The sequence below is a fragment of the Enhydra lutris genome, unplaced genomic scaffold (assembly GCF_002288905.1).
Source record: "Enhydra lutris kenyoni isolate GAN:26980312 unplaced genomic scaffold, ASM228890v2 scaffoldscaffold15, whole genome shotgun sequence".
NCBI classification, from domain to species: domain Eukaryota; kingdom Metazoa; phylum Chordata; class Mammalia; order Carnivora; family Mustelidae; genus Enhydra; species Enhydra lutris.
Window position 1 is genome coordinate 50,666,353 of NW_019154099.1, and position 25,497 is coordinate 50,691,849.

The following is a 25,497-nucleotide window of genomic DNA, read 5'->3' on the forward strand; positions in this document are numbered from 1 at the left end:
CGCGACCACGTAAAGTCCTAGGTGGACACACGAGCACCAGCTTGCATGACCTCAGCCAGCGAGTTGCGGAGTCCGCGCCGCCGCCCGCCTCCCCGCTGCTCCCGGTTTTAGCCGGTGCGCTCAGTCTCCCGCTCTCCAGAGATCGCTTTCACCGTCCGCGCAGGATTGGCGAATCCCCGGTGGCGCAGCGCAGTCCCCAGCCCTTCCTGAGCTCTGTTCCTTGGCGCCGCGCTGAGACCCGGGTTCTGGCTTTAGGCCCAAGTAAGGCACAGACCCAAGGTGGGCTCGCGGGGTCCCGGAGGGCCGCTCCGGGCCGGCGCCCCCCCCCCCCCCGCCCACGGTGCACCTGCCCCCAGGGCGGAGCGGGGCGGGGCGCGCCGGCTCGCAGGTTGCCGGCCCGGACGCTGGAGGGGGCTGTGGCTCTCTGGCTGTCCCCGCGGCTTGGGCGGCGCGGAGCCCCAGCTCCCCCCCGCCGAGGGGCCGGCCCAGGCCCGGGGAGGGGCGCGATCGCCTTCACTTCCAGCTCGCCGGCCTGGGAGGCGGCGGGTCCCGCGCGGGCGCAGGGGTGCGGGCGCTCGGCTGGGGCGCGGGGCGGGGACGCGGCCGCCGCCCGCTTTGCGCCGCTCCTCCCAGCGCGAGTGGCTCTCGGCCCGGCGTCGAGGCGGCCATGGCGACCCTGAGCCCGCTCCCCACCCACCCTGCCTGCTCCGCCCTCCCCTCCGCCCCGCGCCACCTTTGATGGCCCGGACCTCGGCCGGCCACCCCCTGCCCCGCTTGCGCTCCCGCGCCGCCGCCGCGGCCCGCGGGTATTAATAGCCGAGCGCCCCCGCTGCACGCGCAGCCCGGAGCCGCCGCGCCCTCGGCAGTCGGGGCTCGGAGCTGCTGAGCCCGGAGGCCGGGAGTGGGAGCCAGAGCCGCCGGCGCCGTGGAGGTAGGAGGCGGGGAGCGAACAATGACCGCGGCCGGGCGGGAGGGCGGCAACTTGTGCGAGTCGGGGCGCCCGGAGCCGACCCGCCGGGGGGGAGGGGCGCGGGTGGAGGTGGGTGAGTGCGGCGGGGTCCTGCCGGGAGGAGGCGGGCGGCGGCTGGGATCGGGGTCCCGCCCGCCGGCCCTGGGCAGCCCCGGCAACAATAGCAGGAGCTCGGGGGGCCTCCGGGCGGCCGGCCACCATTTGCACTCTTCTCACTCGGGGCAGCGGGGCGCCGCGCGCGGTCCCCGTGGCCTCCCCCACCCCGCGGCGCCCTTCCCCCCGCTTCCTCCCATCCCACCCGGCACAGTGACAGCGCCGGACGCCGCTTCCGGACCTCCGGCGGAATCTTGGCCCCAGAGGCGGATCGCGGGGCTGGGGAGGTGGCCACTGGCTTGGGTGCCACGGCACTGCTGGGTGCTAGGCGCTCGCCCACGCGCGGCGCGAGCACCCTGGTAGGTGACAAAGAGGAACACACCCTTTGCCTAAGTTAGATTTTTGTCTCTCTTTAACGTCTGTCTTTATGGAGAGCAAAGTTTTTTTTTTTTTTTTCTTTCAAGCAAGGGACACAGATTTTTGTGGTGAGCATTTCAAAACAACAACTTCTGATTGTGGTTTTACGATTTAAGTTCGGAAACTTCAGCTGTGTGATCTGGCCAGACCCTTGAGTGAGTGAGTGTGTTGTGCGCGCGCGCGCGCGCGCGCGCGCGTGTGTGTGTGTGTGTGTGTGTGTGTGTTTGGGGAGGGGGGTGTGAGTTCCCGTCCTCACTCTGGATTTGGTTTGTCGTTTTCATTGGGGCCGGGCAGCTGCTGGGATCGTTGCAGGACCCCAGAAAGGAGGAAGGTGGGCTCACAAAGGAACGAGGACCCTGAGATCAGATCAGCTTCCGGAGAGGTTGGAGAGCATTTGATCAGTCTGAGCCTGTCCATGGGCCTTCTGGAGTACCATGGTGGCCTCTGGCTGTTTCATTTTATTAATGCTATTAATGCCTTTCTTGTCAGTTTCCCAAGGTTCACTTGCTCTGCTAGCCCTCCCCCGTTCTCCCGCTGCGCCCATGCCTTGACTTTTGTGGACCCCTGTCATCCCACCCGGCAGGCAGGGCAGTCTTCGGAAAGCCAAACCCCTTAGGTTCTGTTTAATGTGTTTTGCACGTGTTGACTTGCCAAGCCCATTTCCGAAGGACCTTCAGCATTGTCTTGATTTTCTTATTGAATCTAAAAGGGAGAGGAGGGAGACAGGGCCTTTTTGGTGCAGAGATCTTTGAGGGAGTTGCCTTAAAAATTGCCCTCATTGTTCTGATGGGGTGGGCCCTCCTGCTGTCTCCTGTCTTTGGCTTTCTTCCCTCATTGCACAGCTTGGGGCTTTACCTTTAGCCTTTGCAAAGGGTTGGTGTTCTGGTATGACAGTTCCCGACGCCGCCTTTCCTATGTGGGTTCAACATCCACATGGCTCACTTTATATTCGGGTAGCATCGTTCTGCAGCAAGGCACCAATATTGGAGTTTCTCCAAGCACAACAAAACGTTTGTGTTTTTAGAAAGTCTGGCTAATAGATCTGCCTCTGGGTAAAATAAATGGGTACTGTTGGCCAGTGGCTGGCTCACTGGGCAGAGCGTTGGTGGACATACTGAGTTGATGGCTCCCTAGCCCAGGCCTTCCCAGAATCTCCTGTTTCTTGTATGTGGGCAGGAAACTTGAAATAGTTGAAGTTGATGTCGTGGTGCCGCATAGGATCATGGATTTTGCAGCGTGCCCCTTGTGAGTTGGTGCGTGGTCCTTCATTTAGGGAGTCTGTCCCTATGGAAATCCTGGAGTTAGGTTTATAATGCCCCTTTTCACATAGACGGTATCTTCCTGGAATTTGTAGGGTGATTGGATTCCTTGGGTCATAGGAGAACACTAGTGCTACTGTAGTCAAATTTACCAAAATGAAAATAAAAAAAAAATCTTAGACAGTTTTTTTCTGGTACATTGCATTTATTTTATAATTATTTTGAGCCTGAAAGGAACCTGGGTGGATGTCTGTGTTTTGTATTTGATTAAAGAAACTGTCCAAGGGAAGTTAAGAATTAACTAGTTTCGAAAGGGTTAGTTTTTTTAAAAGTGGAATTCACCCTCTCTAACTCACCAAGCATAGCAGAGTTTAATTCATTTGGAAAATGATTCAAATTTTTAAAGAGGGTGCTTTGCCATACCATCACAAGCTTTTTCCATCCTAGAAGAGGTTAGAGACCAGTGAAGAAAAGGCAAGTGCCCAGGCTTTGCGTGCTGGACAGTCTATAGGAGAGGTGACATTGTGACTTTCCCAGAGGATGGGACAAGTTGTGTGAATGTGTAGATCCTAGGCCAGTGATCTGGTAGCACAGAGAACCAGGCATTGGAAACCAGCCCTTTGCAACTGGCCTTGCTTATCACAGAGAACTGCCTCGTGTTTTCCAGACGTGCGCTTTCCCCAGTAACAAAAGATGCTCCAGAAAAGAGAGGGGGGGCCCCCCCAATCCCCAAATAGAGTGGCTGGCTCGGGTCATTGCCACTAAGGGGTGCACGGTTGTTTCAGGTGTTGGGTGCCATTGCCTGGGAGGGGAAGGGCCAGGCTTTTGGGGTTCCTGTGGCTGACCTTGTCCTGTTGTGGGGTGCCTTCGACTGAAAGGCAGGCTCTCGAAGCCTGGCCACTAAATGGAAAGCAGTAGGTCAACCTCTTTTTCTGGCTTTTTAATGGGTAGGGTTTCTGCTGCAGGGTCCGTCTCCAGGTTACCCTGCTAACCACTTGCACATGTCCAGAAAGATCAGAGCCTGACGGTTTCCATTCAAATGACTTGAAATGCCGATTTCACGAGGCTTTTTATGCCAGATGCTGCCTTTGTTTTTAATCAAGAAGCCCCCCGAAAGGTGTTTATTTTTAAGTGGAGAAACTGACTTTTCTAGGCTGCCCTTGTCCTAGTTTAAGGCAGTTAAAAAAAATGTGTTGCCGAGTGGGTACTCTAAGCAGAAGTGGCCACTTGATAGATAGGAAATACGGTGCTCTCGGCTTTTGGTATTTGTGATATAAGCCGGGGAGCATCCAGTACAATGTGACTGAAACAGAGTGGCTGAGAACCCGGCTCACGGTGGCAGTGTTCTTATTTTTAATGGGGGATGGAAAGACTAGACACACGGTAAGATTGGCAAATAAATGAGGTGGGAATTCACTGTTTGCACTGAATTAATTTCATGTGTTGAAATTGTCATATTTGTGCATACATTTTCAAACAAAGGAGCCACGGGCCAAACTGGATTGCGTTTAACTCTATTATGACAGTATTTCTTAGCACAAGAGTAACGTTGTGCCGCACACAGACTTTGGCTTCCCAAAGTACCTTTTTACAAGGTACCTTGTAAAAAGAAAACTTACAAATCCAGGATCACGGTGAGTTTCATTTTTTGGTTCTCATCCTGTTAACTCAGGATCTAGTATATGCCTGGCCCATGGCACTCCCTTGGGAAGTACTTGCAGTGATTAAGTAAATCTCGTTTTCAGTGTCCTTCCCAGTTAGTGTTTAAAGTCTTTTAAGGTTGCTGTTCTGGGAATTTGAAAATTTGACATTTGATTTTGTTTCTGTTTTGCTCTAATTTAACAATTTAAATTAACCTTTAGGGGCGCCCGGGTGGCTCAGTCGGTTAAGCATCTGCGTTCGGCTCAGGTCATGATCCCAGGGTCCTGGGATCGAGCCCCATGTTGGGCTCCCTGTTCGGTGGGGAGTCTGCTTCTCCCTCTCTCTCTGCCCCTCCCTTGTGCTCTCTCTCACCCTCTCTCAAGTAAGTAAAATCTTTAAAAAAAACTTAACCTTTAACACTGGGTGACACACACTGTAAAAAGATACAGTGGTATTAAAAAGCAAAAACTTAAACCTAAAAACACGAGGAAGAAAGCAGAACTTGTCTGAGAAGCTAGCTTCTGGGAGAATTTTCCTTCTTCCTGGCATATATTTTCTAGGAGTTTTATTAGTGAGTGTCCGTTGGTGGTAACCTCCGTGTTTGTATGCCTTTAAATATTCTTGTTCTGGAATGATAGATGCCTGGGGTGTGCAATTCTGGATTGCTTTTGTATTAATCAACTGTCTCCTGGTTCCATTGTTGTTGCTACAATGTCAGTTGTCAGGCTGATTATTTTTTGTGAGTAGTCTGTCTTTTCTCTCTGGCTTTTTTTAATTTTAATTTTAATTTTTTTTTTTAAAATAAGTAGTCTCCATGCCCAGCATGGAGCCCAATGTGGGGCTTGAACTCAGGTCCCTGAGATCAAGACCTGAGCTGAGGTCAGGATTCAGATGCTTAACGGACCGAGCCACCCAGGCACCCCTCCCAGTGGCTTCTTTTAGGGTTCTTTGGAGTTCTGCGGTTTCACTCTGTCGAGGTAAGATTTCTTTTCTCCTTGACTTTGATTCTCCTATCCTCTCCTCCTCTTTCTCCTCCCCCCCCCCCAACTCTCCCCTCTCTACTCCTCCCTCCCATCCTCTTTCTCTCACCCAGTAGCATTTCAGGGTCTAGGCATGGCACCATGTGTCTACTCCTTCCCCTTGGGCCACTCTGGTCCTTTGGTTTGGGCTGTCGTGCATGAAGCCGTGTGAACAGTTGTGAACAAGTCTTCGTGTGGAGATCTGTTTTTAATTTTGTCGCTGGGTCCTAAAATAAGTACATGCTTAACTTTCTCAGAAGCTACAGTCCCAAGTGTTGTACTGTTTTACATTCCCCAGTGACATCTGAGCATTCCAGTGACTGTAATCCCCAGTAACACTGGAAATTGTCAATCTTTGTCCTTTTACCGTTCTGGTGGATATGTCCTGGGGACTTATTGTGGTTTGTCTATTTCCCTGATGGCTAATGGTCGTTTTTCATGTGCTTATTGACCATTTGTGTATTAAATCTTTTGTGTTTTCACTTGTTTTTTTTGTCTGATCATTTTACATGGCTTTTGAGTATAAACTGCACATCCTCAATGTCATCCTATTTTATAGTCCTGGAGAGTCTTTATGCTGGATACAAGTTCGTTGTTAGTTCTGTGTTCTGTGAATATTCTCATCAGTCTGTCTTTTGACCTTTTTATTTTTTGATGGTATCTTTTGAAAAGCAAAAGTCATTAGGAAAACATTGTATGTGATCTAATTATTAAACTTATTAAAGGTCAGGGAATTTATTCAACTTTGGAAAAATAACACGTTTTTGTGTGTGATGCTTAGTCTGGTCTTGCTCATTTCATGAGGTGGCCTCCATTTACTTGGAACAGTTTTGTTCTTTCTTAACTAAAACCGAGTTGAAGAGACTTAAACTTGAAAGAGAAAATACCGGCTCATTTTGAAAATCTAAGGAAAAAAGTGTTTAAGATTATGATCAAATTAATAGGTTTCTGAAATCGAGAGTTGTCGTATTTGTTTTTTAGCACACAGGATTATGGGAGAGAAACGTTTTTGAAATCAATCCAAAAATGGAACCTTGAGTAAAAGCAAGATGTAATATTTTACCTTCTATTTCTTTTTATTTTTGTATTCATTTCTTAAGTTTTATATATTTGAGAGAGAGCACGAGTGCTTGCGTGCAAATAGGTGCACATTCACGTGCTGGGAAGGGACAGAGGGAAGGAAGAAGGAGAAAGAATCTTCAGTATGCTTACTGCTGAGAGCGGAGCCCCACGTGGGACTCTCTCCCACCACCCTGAGATCATGACCTGAGCCAAAACCAAGAGTGGGACACCCCACCAACTAAGCCACCCGGCTCCCCCACGATGCAACATTTTAAAAAGAGACCAGAGTGGCATATGTAGGTAGTTATGAAAGGTTTTAGTTCCTCTCTTTTGTCAGGAATTATATCTTGTTTTCTCCTCATTTTCTGAACCAGATAACAAGCATTGTTCAGTCAGAAAGTATATTTTCCCAACTGTCGTTTCTCCTGCCCAGAGAAGGTAAATAAATATTGGTTGATCTGAATTAAAATGGGTGTATTGAATATGCCGTGACATGCGAGAATATGGGAGATAGAGGTTGATAGCAGAGGTGGCAAGAGTTGGGAGCATAAGCACTGGGACCACACAGATCTGCCCATCCATGTTTGTGATGTTGGGCAAGTTATTGGTGCTCTTTCCCAAAAATCTGAAGAGCACCTTTAAGAGTACATTTATTTTGACATTGTAGAATGTCTGGCTAGTAATTTGAGCCATCACACATTCAGTTGCATCAAGGAATATTAAGGGGCTCCCAGTTTGGTGTCTCAGCTCACGGTATCATTCAGGACCCAGGTTGTTTCTGTCTTTTCACCCTGCCATCCCCAGCATGTTGCTTTTCGTACTTGGGCTTGTTGTCTACTGGGTAATTAGGCTGCCGCTGCCTAATTAGCTATTATCACTAATGGTTGTTGCAGCTTCGTGCTCTCACACATCTGGTATTGTCAGGTCAGTAATGACACCGGCTTCTTTAGGCTCCTTTCATCATCAAGCCAGATCCTTCCCAGAAGTCTCCAACATCTAGGAGGTCTGTCAAGGGGGTTCTAGGGAATGATTCTGTGCTCTTAAAAAGAGACCCAAAGACTAGACTGAATGTGATGCCCGGAGCCACAGCAGCCATGTTGTGATCAGCCATTGGAAGAAGGCAAGAGGATGATGGAGCTGGCAGATGACTTGTGGGTGTCACTGAGTCTGTGACCTTCCTGCACCTGGAGCTTAGTATTCTAAAGAAGAGTGAATTTTGTATATTAAATAATACAAACCTGGACTTTGTGTGCTAAATAATAATTTTACTTACTTTCTAATTCTGTTACTGCCCTCCAAAGCATCTTGGATGATATATTAATTGGAAGACTCTATCCTTCTTCCATTTACCATTGTCTCTGAGAAAACATGTTTCTCCCTGTTAATTATGTGGAAAGTGATTTCATGGTCCTATCAGATCTCTGTGAGAGGGAGAGAGAGAACTGTTTTTAAGGGCTTAGGTATTTGATATTGAGTGTAAATGTTGTAACTAAATCAACGTGGATTTTACCTTTTCAAGGTGGTCTTTTAGGAGATGTCCTAATTCAATTCTCTTTGGAATTGATCATTTGGCAGTTTGGATTACAGGAAATACTTGAGCATGATATTTTGTTTCTTTAAGAAAAAATCATGGCGGTACCTGCCATTTTTGTCTTCCTAGAATGACATTTACCTGCACATTTAATATTGCTTAGGAGACTTTTGAGGACATTATTATTAACATCATCCTTCATAATCCTGTTAGAACTTGTGGTTCTCTGGCATCAAATCTTATTGGGAGCCAATGTTATTAGCGGAGTGAGCTGCTTAAAAATGTCAGATTCGGGTAAGCCAGAGGTTTACCAAATTAAGAAATTAGACACAGATATTTGTGAGGAAAAGTTAAATGATTCCATAATAACCTTAATATTAAGCAAATACATTGAATGTCAAATAGCCAGGTGAATGAAATGCAGATTATGGAGTATTAATATTTTTGTCTATTTTCATTTAATTGATACAACTTTTAAAAAGAAATCTGATCATCTCCCCTCCACCCCCCCCTTTACCATGGTGGTGGCCAACTGGCTACAGTAATTTGCATATTCACTTTTATTCTCACTCTAGTTTATAAGCCAACAGGTGTTTATGAACATCTGTTGAATGTACTAGTTACCGTTGGTGCCACGAAAATAAGGCTCAGTCCTTGCTCTCAGAGTATGGGATCCAGGGTGGATGGGAGAAGCGTCTGGTAATTATAATAAAAGGTGAAATATGACTGTAACTTTGCAAAAACAATAGTAGTAGTGGAAATGTTCAGGATAGTAAGACAGTGGATTCTGTTGGGAAGAAGCGGCATTTGAGCTGAGCTATAATTAAAGAAGTATGTTTTTGTTTATTTTAAGGTTCACTTTGTAGTGTGTTACTTTTTTTAAAGATCTGTTTATTTTAGAGAGAGAGAGAAAGCATGCATGCAAATGGGGGGAGGGGCAGAGGGAGAAAGAGAATCATAAGAAAGAGAATCTTAATCTACCCCGCTGAGTGTAGAGCCTGATGTGGGGCTTGATCTCTCCCCCGTGATCATGACCAAGCTGAAGTCAAGAGTCAGAGGCTTACCTTACTGAGCCACCGAGGCGCCCTTTGTAGTGTGTCACTCTAACAGGATTAGGAAAGTATTCACATATAAGACCGAGAGTCAAAATCCCTTGTAATCCTGCCATTCAGAGATTATGAATATTAAACATTGGTTTATTTCCATTTGACTTTTGGCCATATTTGGTATATTTGAAGTATGTTTTTTAAACCTTTTAAAAATTAATTTAAATGTATTTATTTGTCAATGTGCGGAAGCACGAGCAGGGGGAGCAGCAGGCAGAAAGAGAAGCAGGCTCCCTGCTGAGCAGGGAGCCCAATGCGGGACTCGATCCCAGGACCATGGGATCACGACCCTAGCTGAAGGCAGACATTTAACTGACTGAGCCACCCAGGCATCCCTGTTTGAAGTATTTTAACTTATCTATGCCAACATCTGTTTTTCAGAAATTGAGAGAATAATGCATGCACATTCGGAAGCCGCTTTTTTCCCCTTTTACATTGTCTGAGCGTTCTCCGTATTGTTTTCTTACTGTTCTGTGGTTCTACGTGCTGTATCTAACATGGTCCTTTCTGGGTCATGTTTTTGCTTGTAGTATTTTGCGGCAATGACCCTGTGTGCATAAATCTGTGGTAGAAGGGTCCCTAGGTCTCTTTCGTTGCAAGGGACAGGTGCCCGGCTTGAGACACGGGATGCTGAATAGGGGTGTGTCTTTGTTTTCAGGACCAACCTCAGGAAGGGCGGAGGTGGATAGGTATCAGCATAGAAACCCAGATCCGGAGTCAACTCCGGGGGCTTTCTTCCCTCCTCGTGTCTTGACTCTGGTGTTTGCCGGGCATTGCTTTCACTTTCTGGGTTACCCTGTCCCCTGGCATCTTGAGCAGGACAGTTTGGTGGTGGTGGAGGAGGAGGTGCAGGGCAGGGGAGGACGGGAAAGATAGCATCCATGGCTCTGCTTTAAAATCCGAGAGTCCTCGGATCATCCTTCGAGTGTGTTCCGTTCCCCTGGGAGGAGTGCTCAGCCTGCCCCCCACTAGGATGAAATGTGGGGTCACCTAGTGGAATGTGAACCTCCACCCTCACCTCCCAGAGGAGGACTCTTGTGTAGGCCACGTGAGGGACCACTTTTATTGGCGGGGGTGGGGGGAGTTGTGTGTCTGCGGCAGAGGGACAGGGAGACATGAGATGGGGTCCAGACAGCATGAGCTTTTCCAGATGCCTAGGATTCATAGGCAAAATTAGGGAGGGGTGGAAAAAACCCTTTCTGGGGGAGGGGCCAGCAGGAAAGGGGATGGCAGAAATACAAAACAAGACCTCTGCCCTACTTCCAATCCCAGGGCTGTGTAAAACTCCGCCAAGTTCACCGTCACGTAAATGTTGATGCCTGTGCTCCAAGAGCAGCGTCTCTAACCTAACGATCCCTTACGAGGGGTATCATAAGTAGTTTGTCACTTGTTATGTATTATCCCCTTGAGGATGCTCCTGGTACTCGGAATGCACCGGAGTCGGAAGAAGGGCTGGGGCTCATTCAGGGCATGTGTGTGGTGTAACTGGCCTGCCCCCAAGGTTGAGAGAGGCCCCGAGTAGAGCCAGGAGCCCTCCAGTAGGCTGGAATGGGAGGTGGTGTGCTGCTTTATTTTCTTCTAACTTGGGAGAACTTTTCTTGTTGGTCGAAAGCCCTTCGCCAGCAAAAGTGCTAGTTCTTTGCAGCCCTAATCAGCCTCCAGCAGAACATTTGTAACACATCCGAGTCTTGCCTATTTTTCAAAGTCCCAATTAAAGCAGTGCCTATTTCTGAATTCCATTGTCACACCTTTTGGAAGAGCGGATCCAGAAGTGTGTAAAACGCTTGCAGGGAGTGGGGTGGGGGGAAGATGTGTGGGAGGGGTGCCTATGGGCACAACTGGGTCATACGGATGTATAAGGAGTTATCCCCTAGTGTGCTATCTCACCCTTTTCACCAGTTAGTTCCTGGAGGTCAGGGGCTAGTGTCCAACCTCCCCCCTTTTTTTAAATTCCAGGTCCTTAAATAAGAGCCTGTCTTTGATAGATGAAAGGAAGTCTTAACCATAGGATCATAGGCGTCTGGGAAATCACAACTCTTTAAATTCTTAATGTCTTCACAACTTACAAAGAATAGACCCAGTCTTACTTTTAACAGAGGTTTGTCGAACACCTTTCATATGGAAGGTACTGTTCTTGACATTCACACCAGTGAGCAAAGCAGACCCAAAAAAATCCTTGTCTTCAAGGGGACTATATATATGTTTTTTACCCAAATGGAGACATTTTTGATAATGAAAGGAGGTGTGGACTGCTTGGGGCAGCAGGGCACGAGGTGTCTGTATGGATGGTCACCTCATGCTTGAGAGCACCTCACAACGGGGGCTCATTTTCCCTGAGGACATCAAATGCCTGTGGGACAGTCTGGGGACAGATCCAGCTAACCTGTGGCTTAAGGAATGAGTTCCACCATAAACCCACCCAGCAAACACGTACTGAGAGCCTGTGCAGTTTTATCTGTGTTCTTCTAAAAGGTCTTTTTTGCTCTCAGGCAAGAATGTTTATAGGGACATAAAGCAGGGGCCAGGGGATTTGTCCTCAGCTGTAGAGGAAAATAATGAATAGTAATCATTTGAACGAAGGTAGACTCCTAAGGTACAAATCACGGATTCTGAATAACTTGGCTTGTACAAGTCCTTGCGATCAGCATTTTTTAAAGATTTGGGCATCAAGAGGGACCTGGGCCCTGAGGGTGACTTAAGAGAAAATGTATTTCTTAAGGGAAAAAGGAATTTGAAATTGCTTCAAAAGGAAAGTACATATGCATCTGTATTTTTTTAAAAATCAAGATTGAGTAAAAGTGACTTTTTTCCCCGCCGGGTAGTTCTGTGAGTTTTACGATATGTGCCAATGTGTGCGAACGATACCATGCTCCGGGTGTGGAACCCTGTCAGACAGCTCAAAAAATTCCCACGTGTTGCTCCTTCATAGTCACTGTCCTGCTTCTCCAGCCTCTGTTGACACTCGTCTTCGCTCTGTCACTGTTGTTGGGTCTTTTCCAGAACAATGTATGAATGGAGTCATAGAGCATGTTACCTTTTGAGACTTTTCACTCAACCTGACGTCTCTGAGGGTCTTCTGAGCTTTTGGGAGCATCCGTGAGTTCCCTCTGTACCCGAGTCGTAGTCTGCTGTATGGACGTACCAGAGTTCATGAGGCCATTCACTTGAGAGGACGTTCGGGTTGTCCCCAGTTGGGAGCAGTTATGAATACAGTAGGATAAATGTACAACTGTTATCACCTTTCATGGATTTTGTTTTTAAAGATTTTTAGAGATTTATTTATTTAGAGAGTGAGAGCAAGTGCGAGCAAGGGGAGGGGTAGAGGGAAAGAGAAAGGAGAACCCGAAGCAGACTCTGTGTTGAGTGTGGAACCCGATGCAGGCCTCGATCCCACGATCCTGAGATCATGACCTGAGTTGAAACCAAGAGTTGGACACTCAACAGACTGAGCCACCCAGGGGCCCATCACACATAGGTTTTGGTGTGCACATATTTTTGAATTCTCATGAGCAAATACCCTGAAGCGGAATCCTCATCAGGGCTTGACATTGTGAATGTTTTTTAATCTTAGCCATTGTAATACGTGTGTAGTGGTAGCTCAGCATAGTTATGTTTATTGGGAAAAAAAAAAATGCTGAAAACACACTTTAAAAACACATGACTAGGGGTGCCTGGGTGGCTCAGTGGGTTAAAGCCTCTGCCTTCGGCTCGGGTCGTGATCCAAGGGTCCTGGGATCGAGCCCCACATCCGGCTCTCTGCTCGGCAGGGAGCCTGCTTCCTCCTCTATCTCTGCCTGCCTTTCTGCCTACTTGTGATTTCTGTCTGTCAAATAAATAAATAAAATCTTAAAAAAAAAAAAAAGTCATGACTAACCAGTTTCCTGGACTACACCACACAGACTTAAGGGACTCTGTCAGCTACCTGTTTTGTGAAGGGGTAGACCCAAAAGAGCCATTATGTTTATAAAATCAAGTCCCAGAGCGTGATAGTACTGGTGAGTCCATGTAAGGTGTCAGTCCCAGGGGTCCTCATCTCAGAGAACTGTTAGGGTTTATAGCTTTGATTTCAGTAACTATTTTGTTCATTCTCTATATGAATATACATAATAGTAATTAAAAAACAAAATTAACGGAAGCCACTGAAAGGCAGTGGTAGATATGGAGAAAAGAATATAGCTGTAGAGTGTGTATTAATTATCTGTTGCTGCATGACAAATTGTTCCCAAGTTAAGTGACTTAAACCAACAGTAAATATTAATTGTTTCGCAGAGTTTCTGCAGGTCAGGACCTCGGGAACGGCTGAGTTTCTGTCTGTGTGTTTGTGGTAAAGATGTCAGCTGGCACTTCATGATGGGCTCTCCTTGGGCAGGATGCTTGAGTGTCCTCACAAGATGGCGGCTAGCTTCTCTCAGAGTGAGTGACCTAGGAGGAGGCCAAGGGAGACGCTGCCATGACTTTTATGAGCTAGGTTTGGAAGTCTTACACTGTCATTTCCACGGTAGTTTTGGTCACCTAGGCCAGCTGTGAGTTGGAGGGAGGGGACCATACAAAGATCTGGACGCTCAGAGTCTGGCACGGGGCTAAACCCCATGACCCTGAGATCATGACCTGAGTCGAGAACAAGAGTCGCAAGCTCCACGAACTGAGTCAGCCGGGCACCCCGTTTCCTATGGATGTTTAAAATTTTTTTTTCCTTCCCTTTTTTCCCCAGTCACTCTGAAGTAGCGAACACCAAATTCACCATCTAGTCTTGTGGTCTGTTTTGTTTGTAGTAATACCCTCAGTGAGAAATCCATGACTAGAGGTCGGCGTATGTGCTGTAAGGACCTTTGTGATGAGTTTAGGGCTGTCTGGAGAGCAGGTGTGAAGGATCAGCTCATTATATCTCTGCCTCTATAGAGTTTTTAGAAAATGCTTACTGGTAAACGTAATGTAAAAATACATAAATTAACACCCTTCGACTTTACCGGAATAGTCCGGAAAGCTTTCCTGTTCAAAGTGATCATGACGTGGAATAACTCCACCTGTTTTGCTGTCACTGGAAAGAAGGCAGCTGAATGAAATCTGGTCTCTTGGCCTCCTTTTCTGTCCCCACCTCCTATTTCCATCCTTTACCCCCAATGCTGCCCCTAAAGCCAGCCCCAGGAGCCCTCCTGTCTCCCAGCCTCCCATCTCCACACCTGCTGATTCCTCAGCTTGGAAGGCAAGAGCTTTCTACTCAGTTCCTGCCTCAGATGTCCACCCCGTCCCTGACCACCTCCTTGCAGAAGCCTTTCTGCGGTTCTGGTCTCCTCCTGAGGGCTTATCCGGACCCTCTGTTTCTACCGTGTGTTTTCTTTCTTTGTCACTCGTTTTACCTATCGGAGCCCTCACTCTGATTAAGCCCTTCTGCGTCTCAGGCTGAGCTCCAGGTGCTTTAGGTACATGGACTCAGTTAATCCAACTGCCCTGATTTTTAATCCCCATTTTAGATAAGAGGAAACTGAGGCACGGAGAGCTTAAATGACTTGCTGAATTGGCAGAGGCCGGGAAGAAACTCAGGACGTGTTTTCTCACTACTGAGCTCCTTCTACCCAACTCAGTCACCCTCTGCACTCCCAGGGCCTGGCCGAGCGCCGGGAGCTTAGGAGGGGCTCAGTAAATATTTGCTGATGCTTAACTCTTGTCGCAGATAATGTCTTACTTTTCTTTGGAAAATGTCGTCCCTCCTCTTGGCCTTCTGCAGGATGATGAGGTTCTGAGTTTATTTCTTATGCTATTCATTGACCTTCCTGCGTCTGGTCACCTACCTCTTTTTTTGTTTTTGTTTTTTTCTTTAAAGATTTTATTTATTTATTCGAGAGAGTGTGCACGCATGTGAGCGTGCAGTCATGAGTGGGGAGTGGGGCAGAGGGAGAAGCATACTCCCTACTGAGCAGGGAGCCCAACTGGGGCTCGATCCCGGGACCCCTGGATCATGACCCGACCTGAAGGCAAGTGCTTAACTGACTGAGCCACCCAGGCGCCCGGCCCCTTTCCTTTGTGATTATACACTTAGTTTGCTACTGAAGAGATGAGCATGTATGTGTATAAGTTCTAGGTAAGATCTATACATTTATGTGTATTGAGAAGAGGGTTTTGCCCATGCTTTTCTTTGGCTAGAACTAATATGAATGGTTTTTATTTTTTCTTTTGAACTTTTTTGTGCTTTCTCAATTTCCCATACTGAATTTTTATTGCTTTTTTAACGACCTAGTCTTGTTATTTAAAACGTGAAAAGTAAAGTGTGTTTCAGAGACACAAGAAATGGAAAACCTTCTAAGATAGTTACCTGCACATTAAGCAGAGCCCGCTCACGTGCATAAAGAGTCACGTGAGACATACTTTGGGCATCGCAGATCTCCCCCTGCTGTAGGATTGAAACCATCCACTGGAAGATAGATGGTTTTCTTCTTCCCAGGGTTTCCAAGGCATATAGCAAAGGAATATAGGTCCTCGTGACACATGGGTGAGAGGCAGTCTTCTAGGGGAGATGGTGATTGGAAGGTGATTCTCTCTTTGTGGTGTGGAAGTTCATGGTTACGTGGGGTCTGTGGTCCAGCTCATGGGATGATCTTGTTTTGGAGGGGGAATAATTCATAAGGATGAACTCAGACTCCAAACTTGGAGAGTCCGAGAATAGTGATGATAATGATCCCAAGGTCACGCCCATAAATCCCAGAGTCAGCTTGGGACAGTTGCTTCTCCCAGGCTTGCAGGTAAATTAGCAAGGACTGAAGGGGGTCAGAGACTGTCCTGGGGGTTGGATCCCTTTTATTTAAAGATGGCCATGCTTTGCTGGAGGAAGAAAAACTCTTAAGAAACCCAGGGATGGTTTTGTCCTCTAGCCATACCAGGCTGTTGGGTATCACCTGCCGGTTATCTTGAGGAGCCCATGGGGTGGGCACTGGTCCAGGTCTCCAGCCCCGCTCCTCCCCGACCCTCTTCCCCCAGCTGACTGGGCGCTGGGGTGGGTCTCCAGTTCGGAAGATGGACAGGATCAGAAAAGTTTGTCTTGAGGGTGATCCTAGGGAAACCACGATAACCTGTCAAGCCCATTTTCTGAAAATTGCTTCTAGGTCTATCCTGAGTATCTAGGAAATGTTCTGGCTTCTCCTCGGAATCCGGGTACTCGGTGCGAAGCTGTGGGATTGCCAGTTCCCTCCTGCGTCCTGTGCTGGGCCATGTGCTTGGCATTTATTTATTTTGTTGTATTTATTTTTACATGATCACTCATTCACTGAGGAAGGTATTGGCTCCTCATTACAGAAAGGCAACTAAGACATAGATTTCGGGCCAATGTGCCCAAGGTCGCACAGGTAGCTAATAGGTAAAATCAGATTTTCCTAGAGCCCATACTCTTCTTCGTGGCTCAGATTGGGAATCATCCCACAGCAACAACTGAACTCCCTCCCCCCACCCAGAACTGAGGTCATGGGAGATGGGTCCTCCAAGTTCAGGGTCAAGTCCTGCCTTTAGTTTTTTAAAATTGCGTTTCATGGTTCATTGTGAAATTTTTACAATTACTTTTGCTTTCTAAAAAGAGTCACTAAAAATGATTCTCTTCATGATGGAGCTATCTTGGCACCCCCTGAAATTTTGTGCCCAAGCCTAGTGCCTCCCTTACCTTTCCCTAGTCCCAAGGTGACACCTCATGGCAGCCTCCATACGGTAGAGGCTTTCCTCCTCCTTTTCAGCATTGTAATACAAGCTTTCTTTTTTCCTTCAAGGAATTTTGGGGGCTGAGTCAGTCCTAAAGACCTCTCTTGGGTTCACCTTGGAAGCTGTTTCTCGTATGGCAGACACAGCTGTGGGGACTGCGGGTTACTTAGAAACCTGGGTCTGACGCAAGCCCGTGGCCCCGTGTTCTGTAGCTGGGTGTGCATATTTTGGGGGGTAGGAAGCCCTTTGGATTTTAAACTGAAGCCGCATAATAAAGAAACTGAGAAATAAGGCTTTCCCTGAAGACTGATGCCAGTCCTCTAGCAGATGGGTGCTTTCGGCCTGGGCGGGGGTGCATCGAGGGGCTATGGGTGGGCCACACGGCCCCATCTCCCCCAGGGGTGTCTGCAGAAAGGCCCAGGTGGCCCAGGTGTCCTCAACAGATCACAAGGCTAGCCTCCTGTGTTTCACATGGGAGTTGGCTGTGTTTCACGGAGTCTTTTTTTTTTTTTTTTTTAAATAAAGCATTTAAAAATAACCTTGTTTCTTGTGCCTGTGCCTTTTTTTAATTGCAGAAGTAATAGGGTCATGGTAGAAACTGAAAAGGAAAGAAAAGTAGTCTGGCAAAACACACACTTACTGCTTTCTTCTTGATTTTTGCTTTATATTTATTTTTGTCTTAATTTAAAACAACAACAACTTTACTTTTTTAGAGCAGTCTTGGGTTCACAGCAAAATGGAATGGAAGGGACGGACGGTTCTTATATATACATACACCTTGTCCCCCAGGACCCCCCCCCCATTATCAACATCTAGCATTTTCCTTAAAGTTTCATTTTCTTCAGATTTATCATGTATTATACATACGGTTTATGAATTTCTCTCCCCTCCCCCCTAGTCTTGCTTCAGTAATTCTTAAATTAATGTGATTAAGGTGAAGGGTCATATGAGGTCACTTCCTGTTGACCTTTGCTCTGAGGAATGGCACTGAGCTTACGGTGGGGAGGACGCAGGCCCCAGAGGACCTGCTCTTGGAATATTTATCTTGTGGAGATTTCCCAGAATGTGCTTAGAAGGATTTAGGGGCTATGGAGACTGCCCTTCCTGTCTCTTCTATCAGTGGATTTTTTTTTTTTCCCTCTTTTGGGGAGGGGGATCCGCTTCCCATTAGCAATGTTTAGCCTTCCTCAGGAGTTAGAAAATAAAACTGTGGCAGGAGTGTTTCCAGAACAGTCTGAGTGTTCAAGAAAACGCCTAACGGAAGGATGCTTCTGGCAATTCGCACGCGTGTGGGGCACGCCTGTCTCCCGGCTTGGGGGCTGCACAGGGGTATGTGGGGTTTCCAAGAGGGGCGTGTGTGAGAATTGGGGAAACGTTTGTCTTCTCAGCGATGTGTGCTGGGGAAAAAGCGCCTCTCCCTAGTGAACCTATAGACGCTGGCTTGTGTTCACATCTGTGTGGCTGCTCCCCAGCGCAGGCCGTGGCCCGTTGTCAGTGGTCATGAGACCGCATAAAGGAACTGAAAGACCCTTCTGTTAGCCTCTAGACTTCATTTCGGTCGCTGCCATGCATGGGCCCAGTTGTCTCTTGGGAGATTAGAAAATCCTTCACAATGTTCTGTGAATGGCCGAGGCCACCTTTCAAATCCAGAGCTTTGAGAGCTGACAAATGCTCCTTTGGGGGAAGAAGAACCTTGGGGATCATGATATCCTACTCTAGTGGCCTAGGAATTGAATCCTTGGGACCACCTCCTTTTAGGTGAATTCTGTGTAAGTTGCTAGGTTGCTTGGCCCTGAGTCATGCTGTTGGCACCAACACCAGTCTTAACTTTGAGTGAACGTTGTACCTACAAGCAGTTAAGATTATGGGGAAGAGGAAGGGGAAAAAAGGATCAGGACAGTGGCATATGGGTATTTTGCCCAAAGTGAGATGATGGGATTTTTGCTTAATCCTCCCGTTTATCTTCAAAATACTATGATGTTTCATTGGATTTAAAATTCTTCTTTTGGGACGCCTGGGTGGCTCAGTTGGTTAAGCAGCTGCCTTCGGCTCAGGTCATGATCCCAGCGTCCTGGGATCGAGTCCCGCATCGGGCTCCTTGCTCATCAGGGAGCCTGCTTCTCCCTCTGCCTGCCATTCTGTCTGCCTGTGCTTGCTCTCTCTCCCTCTCTCTCTCTGACAAATAAATAAATAAATCTTTAAAAAAAAAAATAAAATTCTTCTTTTGCTTGACTCTATTTTTGAGTTTGTGCGATCTTTAAAATATTGTAGAATTGTACTGTAATTTGGCAATTGTGAGCGTATTAAAGGAAATGAAACATTTTCTGAGAAACAATGTGTGGGGGGTTTTTGTTTGTTTGTTTGTTTTTTAGGATTTTACTTATTTGAGAGAGAGAGGGAGACAGAGCATGACCAGGATAAGGGGCAGAAGGAGAAGCAGGCTCCCTGCTGAGCAGGGGGCCTGATGTGGGGCTTGATCCTAGGACCCTGAGATCACCACTTGAGCCGAAAGCTCTGGAAGCTTAACTGAGTAAGCCACCCTGGCACTCCTGAGAAACAATGTTTTAAGACGAATTGTAACTATTAAATTATGAAGAGGTATCTGGAGCACGCCATTCTGCACATGCCTTGGTTTTAAATCCCAATAATTCAGAGTTCACAGTGGTCTGAACTCTGTCAAGCTGAAGTTTATTTTTACAGAATGTTATGGGGAAAAGGTTTGCTAAGCAAATAGGGAAAATAAAGTTACATGGAAAAAGTGGATTCCCTTTAAGAGAAGTTTTCCAGCACTTGGGAAAGAGTAATTCATGATTCTTACCATTAAAACAAAGCTGGTAGGACCTTTATGTGATAATCTCCCATCATTCAAGAGCATAATATCAAGAAATATTTTATACATCTACATTTAGCATGAATGGTAGCATATACCGTATGCTGTCTTATATCTTGTTATTTTCACTTAATACGCTCTGAATATTGTTCCAGATTAATATGTACAGATTGCTCTTATATTTTTATGGGCACATCATAGCCATTTTATAGGGGTACCCCTGGTTATTTGTAGTGTTCCCCTGTTGATAGACATTTCGGTTGTTGTCAGTGATTTTGGTCTTAAAAACAGTGCTGGAGTGAGGACCCTTGATGTCTGTGAGTATATCTGAAATATAAATTTCTAGAAGTGGGGTGTGTATCAAAGAGATATGTGTTTTCAATATACATAGATATTCCCATGTTGCCCTCCCAAGAGTTTCTGCCCTTTTATTCATTTTACTAACTCTTGTGTACTGCTTACCACATGCTAAGAACTATATTATTATTAATAATTCTAACAAATATTAACTTGTTTAATCTTCAGAGAGACCCTTAGAGGTATGATATCGATCACAGTTTTAAAGATGGGGAAAACTGAGGCCAGAGAGCTGATGTAACCCACACAAGGGCCACGTGTAGTTAGTGATGAGGAAGGATTTGAACCCACGCAGTCTGGATCCAGAGTCCCCTCTTAATCGTGGTGCTTACCTGCCTGTTACAGTGAGCAACTACAGTGATATCAAATGCTTAGTTTTTTCCTGATCTGACCGGTGAGATGTCAGGCTTTCCTGATTGTCATTTGGCATTTTTCTTATTAATAGTTGAGGTTGGACATATTTTCACATGTAGACAAGCCATTTGGATTTTCTTGGCCATCTCTCCACTACTTGTTCCTGCCTTTGCACATTTTTCTCTTAGGTTGTGAGTATTTTTCTTGTGATTTGCTGGAGTTCCTTTGCATACGGAAAAATTAGCCCTTCGTCAAATGTCTTGGCCTACTTTGTAGTTTCCTTTTTGGCTCTGTACTTTATCAGTCATTTCCTCTCTAGTGTCTGGGATCTAGGTTATGTTTAGAGAGATCTTCTGCAATCTGAGAGCATTTTTAAAAGTCTTCTATTTTCTTCTAGAGCTTTATGGTTTTTTCAAAAAATTTATGTTGGATTAAAGAGTAATATGGGACCCAACTTTATTTTTTCCTAATAACAGTCAGTGGTAATGACATGCAGCTATACAGGAATGAAAACCAAACTCCCAGTAGCTTAGCATTTGAGGGTCATGCTATTGTAATAGATTCTGCTGTGACTGTTGACAACTGAGCCATGCTGGTAGCCATATGGCTCACATTTCTAACATGGCTTTTTTCCCCCTTTGTGCCCAATTTTGCTTTCCCTGGAGTTAATAATTACCTAGCTTTTCCTTTGCTTCATTTTCCATGTACTTAACCTAATTGATTTCAAAACTCCCACCTCTTACCCAAGTCCCTTTATGAGTATTCAGATTCATCAGATGCTCAGATAGTCTGTGTTTTATCCTTATGAGATTTGTCTGGAAGTCTTCTGAGCTGCTGTGGTCTCGGCTCTTTGGTTTTCTGGCTTGTTCAGCACCCTTTAGTGGCACCCTTCTGTCTCTAGCACGTGATGGAAGATCTCTGGCTTAGTCAGCATCAGGGATCTCTCCTGGGAGTACTCCTTGCTTCTATTCCTGAAATGTGTTTCTTGGCGCCTATCTCGTTCTGTTTCCACATTTTTCTGTCATTTTGGTGGAGCCCCTCCTTCACTGTGTGGGGAGACCTGTGGGCTGGGAGAAGCTCTGAAAACAGGATGGTGAGATGGAAGGATGTTTAAGAAGTAGTTAAAGCTTCCAGGTCCTCCTCTGTACTTCCTAGTGGGACAGTGACTTAGCTCTCTGAACCCCTACCTCACCCATGTTTCAACTTTCCTCCCCCTCTCAGTGTGGCTGTAGTATTTTGTTTGGTTAGCTCAGTATTTGGTGTGTACAATATTACCACTGTGTGAAGTGTTCACTGCTAAGCCAGAGTCTTTCTTTTGACAAGCTTTCTTTAAAAACTTTGTTTTCCTGGAGATAATTCACTTCTTAAAAACTTCCTTGATTTTCTATGTACCTATTGCTAATTTCTTCCAAATAATTTCAACAGATCTATCAGTTTTCTTTCAACTAATATGTACCAAATTCTGAACACATAACCATTGAGCTACCCCATCTTTCCCCCCTGAACATGTACCACTGTCTGTAACACCCCCATCGTTTGACTCCTATTGAATGGGTTGTACTTCAAACCTTGTACACAACCACCATTCAGAGGTTTTCCTTCACTGTTTTCCTCTCCTGGACCCACTTTTTCCTGGATTCTATATCCTTATTAGTTTTATAGTTTACAGCATTGTTTTGATAGAATACATACTCTAGTAACTTTCTCAGAAAGTTACAAAGTTGCTAAATTTCTTTAGAATTTTTGTATGGAAAACTGCCTTTAGTGTATACTTAGATTTGCTTGATAATTTTACTACACATGGAACTAAAAATTTAAAATATTTAATATTTTATATCATTTTAATTTTAATTTATTTTAATATATTTTTATATGATCCTTCAAATTTTGAAGACATTGCTCCCTTGTCATCTAGTATTCTTTGTATATGTATTTCTTTTCTCTTTCTCTCTGAAATATTTTAGAATCTTCACCTAATTTCTCATGTTTTGAAGTTTTGCGGCATTTGGCCTATTTCTCTGTGGGTCCTTTTAAAATTAGTTTTGCTGGGCATTTGCTTTTCTTTTTAATTTGGAGACATTTGTCTATCAGTCTGGAACATTTCTTGAATTAAAAAAAATTTTTCTTTTAACTCTCTCTTTCTGTAACTTCCATTATTTGAGAATTAGGCCTTATGGTTTCCCTCCCTATCTTTTAAAATTTCCGTCTGTATTTTTTGCTCTACTTTCTATGAAATTTCTTCAGATTAACCTTTCAACTAACTATAGAAACAAAAATTTCAGTTATCCATATTATTAATTTTTAAGAGCTGTTGGCCTGTTTTTATAGCATCTCTCCCTATATTTTGAGGCATGGTGTTCTCTCTGGGGATCTTAATTCTAGATTTAAAAACATTTCCCTCCTCTCCCTGTAATGTCTGCATTTTTCAGATGGCTTTTCTGTTCCTCTGCATTTCGGTCCAGACTTTCCTTTCATAAACTTGCATTAAATGTTGGCTGATCCTTGACTGTTCATTGAGAGCGAGTATTAAGACTAAGGTACAGAAAATCAGATCTCATCCTCTCTGCATGTGGACAGGGCTTGTCAGTTGCTTTTTCTTTAAAGCGATGAAGCAGCAACTGGTCTTTTTGAGGAAAAGGAGACCCTCAACTGTCAGTATGTGTGTTCGTTCAGACTCTCCAGAGAATGATTTCTCAAGCCTTGTCTGGAATAAGCCTGGTATAAGCTAAGAGTATTCTGGAAGCAGGATGGAGGAAGGGGACAGTGGGTTCCGTGGGGGTAGTAAGGAGACCTTTTCCTCAGTTCCTACCATCTCTTGCTACGCTTTCAGCACAGAATCCCATCTCTCTTTTTCCCTGTGTCTGGTGCTATGTTGAGTTTCTAATCTCCCCCATTCCATTGGACAGTGAGCCTCTTAACTGGTAGTTGGGGCAGGTAGGGGAGGGGACCTGGGGCCCCAAGGTCCATCCCTTTTGAATCAGACCTGCACCTGCTGTTCCACCCGGCCCCTTAGCCCCCATCCCCCAACAGGGCCTCCAAGGGGCTTTGGCAGGGAATTGGCCTATTTGTTGGAGCCCCTCAGAGCATCACAGAGGACGCCATCGCCAGCTATTTGCCATTCATTGTCCAAGGCCCAGCTGAATGCCTTGTCTGCTCCTGTCTTGGTTGCATATTGTTTGGTCCTTTTGCAGAGGTCCGTTTGCTGTCATCGTTGGTGAGTCTTTGGTGGAAGAAGTGATGTAGGCACATGCTTTATCCGCCATGCTTATTTTGCCAGGATGAAGAAGTTTGCTGTAGAAGCAGTGATCATACCAGATCTAAAAAAGAAATAGGGGACCTTTTCATTTTCTTGGGTTGCAGACGTAGTCCAATGCACGTGGTCAGTGGACGAGAATTTACAGGATTAGTAACACGAAGGGTTTCTCGTGTCAATGCAGTGGGTGCCCCACCCTCACTCCCTTTCCCCCTTTCTTTCTCAGTTGCACACGGAAAATCAAGCTCTGTCTGTCTGAGAGGTCTGTTTCTGGTTTTTGCTTTTTGGAGTTTTGTTTTGTTTTGTTTTGTTTATAGATCTCTTGACCACAGATGTTTTCACTGGTTCTGCCGGGGGGTTGGCTGGCCTCCATGGGGCCAGCACTTCTCTTCTGGATGGAGGGAACAAAGAGAAGATGGCCCTGACAACTCGGGGGGGGCGGGGGGCGGGGGTGGAAATCCTGCTGTGGTTTTCCGACTTTGTGCCTGTTCTGTTGGGTGTGGTGGGGAAAAGGACAAGAATTCCACTTCTGATGAGCCACGCATGAGATTTCTGAGCAGGAATCCAGCAGATGCCAGGCTATTGGTTTAATTTTGGCTGCTTAGGGAGGGTTGGGTGGCCATGGGGATGAAGCGATGGGAAGGAGGGAGACACTGGCTGATTAAACAAGACTCTGAAAATAGGGTGTCATGGGGATTGGCACAGGGGATGGGACTCGGCTCTGTCGGGCTACTTTACCAGTGCTACCAAGCAGTTATGTGACCCCCTAGGAATTTCCCCATGACCTCACCTCCCCAGGGGTTGTAGCCAAAAGAATGAGAAGCACAGGGCTGCCACTAGCACAGTTCCCCTGCGATATGATATGCACCCACAAATCTAACAGCTCCTCAAAGTTCAGCAGGAAGGAGCAGAGAGAAGTCACCTGGGAGCCCAAAACCTGACCATGTTTTGGGCTGTTTTTAGGCCTTGGGCAAGTGTGATAGTTTCTATGCCTTTTTTTTTTTTTTTTTTTTGGAAACAGAGAAGACGGAGTGAGAAGGAAGTGAGCTCATTACCAGCGTTTCAGCACAGTGCTGACTTTTGCATTTCTTTGTACAGTATTTTGCCAGGTCTTTGACATTCATTTAAAGAAAAAAAAGTTCTTTCTCCTTGAACATCTGTGCAAAATCAGATAGGGTGGAGGGTTCGGAGCCCAGGGAAAGCATGGGATAATTTAGCACATTTCTGAAAGTCGGAGTGAGAGACAACAGATCTACTCTATTGTAGCGTCCTGGCACGAGCCCAGTAGCCAAGGCAGGCTGACCGATTGTGCCAAAAAGATGCATTCATAGTGCTACACAATCATATTTGGAAAAATGTGCCATAGATAAGTGGGGAAATGAGCATTCCGGCTGCTTCATACATAAGAGTAGTTAAGGACGGCTGTCACTCAGGTTTATAGCTCTGGTGCTGGGCATGCGTGTCAAAAAAAGCAAACCCAGTTCACTAAAGCGGCTTGGAATCCGGCCCCTTCCCAATTCAGCCTCGTTTCATCGCATTTTAGCCTGTGCATCGCTGTGAGCCAGGAAATCACGTTTAATTAGGTCATTTGTTCTTGAGAGTTGTGTCCTTGCAAAGAAGGAGAGGAATTTTTATGAGCAGTTGGCATAAGTAAAAAAGTCAGCGGTTCCACAGTTTGCTTAAATTTCAGGTGGTACTTAGGAAAATTCCTTCAGAAGGAATTTTGTAGATTTCAGGATCTCAGTCAACCTGGGTACAGTTTCTTCAGATTTTGATTTTCATTGACTCTCGGTGTTTTGCTCCACGACCTGGATGGAGTTTTTGGAATCCTAAGGACTTTGCCGTGGAATGCAGGCCTGTGACGTTATTTTCAGGATCTCGGGAAGACAACCAGCAGAATCCTACAGTCATGGAGGCACAGAGTG

At 46.0% G+C, this 25,497-nt stretch overlaps 1 protein-coding gene across 2 annotated transcripts in view; it reads left to right on the plus strand.

The window, feature by feature from the left end:
* Window positions 1-737: 737 nt before the first annotated feature.
* LOC111146978 (FERM, ARH/RhoGEF and pleckstrin domain protein 1) overlaps window positions 738-25,497 on the plus strand; it is a 274,223-nt gene continuing 249,463 nt past the window's right edge. For both annotated transcript variants that reach the window (XM_022502783.1, XM_022502784.1), the window contains exon 1: window positions 738-931. The gene's annotated coding sequence lies outside the window, so the exon portion shown is untranslated. The remainder of the gene's footprint in view (window positions 932-25,497) is intronic.